Source organism: Ambystoma mexicanum, chromosome 1p (genome assembly GCF_040938575.1).
Source record: "Ambystoma mexicanum isolate Mex_15411 chromosome 1p, UKY_AmexF1_1, whole genome shotgun sequence".
Classification (NCBI taxonomy): domain Eukaryota; kingdom Metazoa; phylum Chordata; class Amphibia; order Caudata; family Ambystomatidae; genus Ambystoma; species Ambystoma mexicanum.
The window spans coordinates 1040121929-1040128343 of NC_090921.1; positions in this window are offsets into that span (position 1 = coordinate 1040121929).

Consider the following 6415-nt stretch of genomic DNA (forward strand, 5'->3'; position numbering starts at 1 on the left):
CGGCCTGCAAAAGAAGACTAACACAGGTTAGCACACAGCAAAATCGCACATAGGGCTGTGCTCTGCGCATTCACTTACAATCCCGAGCACAGCCCCCTCAGCCAGCTCGGCGTCTTCACCATCCCTTCCGCACCTAAGCGTGAAGGAAGACATTAACAGGGGCAATTACAATTACGCACAAATTATCAAGAACAATAGACTTACCTGAAGAACTGAGTCGCAGTAGGTCTGGACTCACGGACCCGCGCCAGTGAAGCAAACTTGGCTGCGAAGCGCCCCATCCACAATGCACCCTTGCACAGAACTGCAGGACGGAGAGCACATCATATTGAAATCCAAGATTTGATCCTCGACAGAACGAGAACCCGGGGGAGGTGGATCTAGGTCGGAAGCAGTCCAACCAGATCGGGTGGCGTCCCTGTGGATACCAGGTGAGCGTTACAAAAACGGCCTTCCGCACGAAGTACGGCCTCTTTGCATACCAGGTCATGTCCTTCGGGCTATGCAATGCCCCCGCAGCGTTCCAATTCTTTATGAATGATGTACTCCGTGAACTACTGGACGTTTGTGCTCTTGTTTATATTGATGATAGCCTTCCAGAAGTTGAAACTAGCATTCACTACAGCATCAGTCCTTTGACACCCACGACCAGACCTACCTTACATAGTTGAGACAGATGCTTCAAAAATAGCCCTGGGAGCAGTAGTGTCACAACGAGACCCTGAAACAGGATAACTACACCCTGTCACATTCTGGTCGCGCAAAATTTCAGCCCCTGAGTTGAACTACGCAATCACAGATAAGAAATTACTGGCGATTAAAGCAGCATTCAAGGCCTGGAGACATTACCTTCTTGGGGTGAGACATACGGTCACTGTCATCATGGATGACCGTAACTTGCAATACTTGAAAACCGCCAAAGCACAAAATACGGAATACGATTTTATTATCACTTATAAACCTGGAGTACGCAATGGGAAAGCAGACGCTCTATCACGCATGAGTGAAGAAAAAGAGGCTTTTACAGCATCTGACCCAGTGACCATAATTCCTGAGGAAAGGATTTAAACCAGAATAGCTGCCACCATGTGTGTGGATGACCAAAGAACCAGTTTGCAATCCCCGATGGATCAATCAACACAACAGGAATGGCTGTTAAAAGGTGACCAGTACACCATCGAAGACAATGTACTGTATTTCCAAGGACGATTATATGTCCAAGACCAAGAACTGCAAAAGCAAATCATCACAAATTACCACGAGTCATTAGTGAAAGGACACCCAGGAATAGCCAAAACTCAGGCTAGGGTAAAACAAAACTACTGGTGGCCATCCTGGTGAAAAGACATTGCCCAATTTATTGAAACCTGCTGTGTCTGTGAACAACACAAGTCTTAGAAACAGAACCTTGCTGGCTTACTACATCCCCTAACAGTACCGCCAGCACCTTGGCATACCCTGTCGATGGACTTCATCACGGATCTTCCACCCTGCAATGGATACAACACCATATTCGTCATTGTGGATTTATTCCAAAATGGCCCATTTCATCCCTCTGAAGGAACTCTCAACTGCGTCAACTCTCGCATCTGTGTCCCTTGAGCTAATTGTTTGATTGCATGGATTTCCATCAATATTAGTATCTGATCGCGGAACGCAATTTGTTTCTGCCTTTTGGAGAAAGTGTTGTACGATTGCCAAAATTGATCTCCGGTTGTCCACAAGCCATCACCCTCAAACTGATGGGCAAACTGAACGAACCAACCAAACTTTAGAGCAATATCTCAGGTGTATGTTGCAACAGTCTGAGGATTCTTGGAAAAATATACTGTGGATAGCTGAGTATGCATACAACAACTCAGTTCACACAAGCACAGGGCAAAGTCCAGGGGTGGACTGGGACCTAAAAGAGGCCCTGGAAATAATTACTGGGGACCAAAAGAGGCCCTGGAAATAATTTTCAAAGTGACCCATATGACACATTTTCAGCAAGCTCAATGCTTTTCCTATGAGAAAATATGGAACTACCACACAAAAGAGGCCCAGGGTGCAGAGGCCCACCGGGAAATCTCCAGAGTTCCATATAGGCCAGTCCACCCCTGGCAAAGTCCATTCTACACTGTGCACGGAAGACATCCGAGGACATCAGTATTTGATCCACCCGATACCCTGGAAATGCCAGCCATAAAAAAACTTGCATAAACCATCACTCATGTTCTTAAGGAGGTGACAGAGCATCTAACCAAGGCTAAGGAAAGACAAAGGGCCTCATTACAAGTCAGGCGTTAAGGGTTTTACGGCGCCGTAAACGGCGCCGACCCTTAACGCCTGATTACAAGGTCCCTTTGCGGGATGGTGATTTTAACGCCTGCTTTTTGCAGGCGTTAAAAACCATGCCGCAAAGGGACCTTGGTGCTAAGTACGGTGCCGCAATTTGCGGCACCGTACTTAGCGCATTCCCCATTCCCATTACGCCCTATGGGGCAAAAATGGGAATGGGGAAGGGCCATGGCAGCATGGGGAATTACCACTCCGCCAACCTTGGAATGGGGTGGTAATTCCCCATTCCGCCATGGCGGAGTCGGAAAGTTACCGCCATGGACCATGGTGCTGTTAGCACCATGGTCCATCCGCCAGGGTCGTAATGAGGCCCAAAAACTGTTTGCTGATCGACATCGGAAGGAAGCTCCCGCCTACCAGATTGGAGAAAAGGTGTGGTTAGCATTCAAATATATTGCCCTGAAGGGGCCAAGAGCTTTCCGCCCAAGATACCTGGGCCCCTATACTATAAAGTCCATAATCAATCCTGTCGCCATGAAATTGGAGTTACCATCTCACAAGAAAATTCACCCCGTATTTCGTGTCTCTCTCTTCAAACCAATGAAGTCCAATAGACGGCTTAGTTCTCCGCCAGAGCCCGAAGTAATAGATGGAGAACCAGAAAATGAAGTCAAATCCATCCTAGACTCCAAGGTGGTTCGATCAAAATTGTATTACCTAATTGACTGGAAAGGTTACGGACCTCAAGACCGAACTTGGGAACCCAGTGAACACGTCCATGCTCCGTGTTTAATCATACAGTTCCATCGCAATAATTCCACCAAACCAGGATCGGGAGGAGAACAACCCTTGAGAGGGGCCTTGAGGGGGAGTGCTATCATGATCATGAAGTCAGGGGCACAGGCATGCAGTGGTCGCATGCACAGGAGACCTGGGTGGACACTGTCCTGGCGCCTTTGGCACCAGGCTCATGAACAAGAACATCCATTTAACACCAAAAAGCTTTTATTATGGACATAACACTTCAGATGCATTAACCTTGAACATTCCATCCATTAAGCAGGATGCATTAACCTTGAACATTCCATCCATTAAGCAGCCCCAAGTGTATTCTTGGGTGTGGCTGCTAATGGATTGCCTTCACAGGTGCTCACTCTCTAGGAGTAGCAGGGTGTGGCTGGTAAGCCGGCCCTAATGGGCGTGCCCACGATCTCAGCTATATAAACTGCCCTGGTCCTCACGACAGACGCTTCCCATTATTCTGCACTTGCAAGCAGCGTAACGCTCACCGTCGCCTGAGATCAGACTTACCTTTGAAGATCATGCTTCCTGGACATCCTGCTTCCTGCCAGCAAATTTACCAACTGGGGGAAGCTTTTCTTACCTGTACATCTCTCCGGCGAACCAAGTATTCATTATTGCACTTTCCGGAAAAGCCGAAATCTTCATCTTGGCACCGCAGCATGACATGCTCCATCGTCAACAGCAGCGCCTGCAAGGAAAAACAGAAGACAAGGTTAGACATCGAAAGAACAGTCAGTTTAAGGTTGCGCCTCGCCATACTTTGCACTTTCCTTTAACCATCACTTACCTGCTGTCAAACATTGCGGTAGCATCCATCTTCCATCCGTCCGCGTCTCGCGTCTCACAGCTGCATTGAGGCTGCATTTACATCTAAGGGAAGAAAACAGAAGAGAGACATTATTGTAGGCATAAATAGGAGCAACATACAAAGACATTAAACAGAACGGACAGCATCACAAGAGCTCAAGAAAAAGACTTACCAATCATAAGGAGAAGCATAGTCGCAGCTGGACTGGACTAATCCTTATCAGGGATCAGTGAAGGAACTAGATCCCATTCAACGCACCCCTGCCAGAAGTAGCAGGACGGAGAGCTTATCTTCCATAATTCACAGGTGAGATTTATGGGCTGGCGTATGCTCACAGAAATCGTACTTTGGGGTGAAGGGTTCAAGAGGTACAACAATCACAGATTGGTGCACTCACACATTCTTATCTCCACGCAGGAGCAGTATCACCACGTACCACCGCTCACAGCTTTTCTACTGAGGGAGAGGCCTGAAGGGGTGTGATTCAAGTTCAGGCAGGGCTGCAACCGTGCCCCAAAGCCTCTGCAGGGACCAGGTGAGCGTAACACCACCATGGTCAATCTTGTTGTTATAGTAGCATTCAAAACCCTTGAACAAGAGGTCCTCTTAGTGTTGGAACACTAAAGTTTTTATTAGCTTTGAATAAAGGTAAGCCACACATCTACCCGGTTGACCTCTGTCAAACAGATGTTTGAATTTTATGTCTGACAATGATATCGAGGACAAATCAGGAATGGAAGAAAGAAGGGACAACAGTCTTGTTCAATTTAGCGGAATAGTCGTGTCTTCCTCACAAACTGAATCAAAGTACAATGGAGGAAAGGGGCCAAACCGAGAGATTTACTTTGCCAGGTTCGATGTGCCAGGCTTCCAAGATCTCCTGCCACCCATGTGTAGAATCCATATGAGTAATGACTTGATTGGTGCTAGATCTGGACGAAAAAAAGATCTCCCTTGGGAGAAACCACAGTGCTCAGGTGGATTTTTGGTTTACTGGCCACTGGTGCCCTCACTGGTTCATCTTTGGTGTTGGAATTTAGAGTAGAAGGAAGGGTCTGTGAGTTGCCCCTCCCCCCATGGTTAAGCATAGATCTCAAATTCCCACTGATGGACGTGATGATCTCAGTCCTCAAAGGTCAATTTAGTTACCAGCTTTGATCTGTCGAGATCGGTGGCTGAAGATTTCAAACATAGACGAGTACTACTTGGAAAGTCTTCTCTCCCCGTCTGCTTCTAAAGATCTCCGCGTCTGGGTTGGGTACTTGCAACCCGAAATAAAGTTCTCAAGAATTTCCTCGACCCGTAGTTCCTCTGCTGGGTAGACTCCTTGATATATACATATATATATATATATAAACTACAAAAAAAACTTTGTTGAGAAGACGTTATGGTTAGGTTGCCCTAACAAAAACCTGTACACTTCACTAAAAAAAAAAAAAAACTTTCCTCCTCCCCTTTATGCTTCAAATTAAAACCGAAAAATCCCTGAAATTCCACAGTTATGGTAAAGTAAGCCCCCAACCCTGCCACCTCCCCTGTGCACTACTAACACTAACACCCAGACCATGAGAGATGTCATCTCAAATGTCAATGCTGACATCAATGACAACATCCCTTGTTTAGCCCCTTTCTTTTCCTTCCCTGCCATACATATATATGTGCATTCAGTAAAAACATTTCACTAAAGGAATGTTATACTTCACAGTGCAATCAAACACCACTGCACATTCCCCCATTATAAGGTAAGCTAGGCAACCATAACTCACACCATCTATGTGCATTGCTAAGACTAACACCCAGGACATCAAAGATGACATCACAAATATCATTGAGGACATCACTGATGACATCACTCAACAAAGGTGAATTTCACTGATTTTTGGGAGGGCAACTTAACCATAACGTCCCCTTAACAACGTTTTTTTTGTAGGGAATTGTATAGGTTTTGGAAGGTGGAACTTAAGCATGAAATTGTGGCAATGAAGTCGTTGAGCAGAATATACACTGTAATCATGTGATTTTGAGAGATATGTAGTATAATCTACGTACTTGACATACATTTAACATAGAACATACAGAACCCCCTACCTATTGATATTGGAAAGGGACGGACTGAGCGCCTGTTTGCGGACGGGGTTGGACAGGATCAACATTACCCAAAGAGGCGGGGGTAGCTGAAAATGTACTATTGTCTTACACAAAAAGTGTGCAACGTAGAAGAAGGACATAAAGATATTATAAGTAGTAATAAGTAAATATGGAAACCTGAAGCTGGGAAAAGGAAACAACACATTTAATAACCATGTAGAATGAAGTGGATGGTACCATCAAGCAATTTACGCCTTCATCCAAAAACAGCAAAATTACCTTCCCCTGAATTGGTGAAAGGCATTCGTGGCAAAGTAGTTTACTTGCCATTAGATCTAACGGAAAATGTACACACTCTAGGAGTGGAACGTTCAATAGAGCATTCTTTAATAGTCTTGGTAAATGGAGTACCAACAAAGTACAAAATGATTTGGC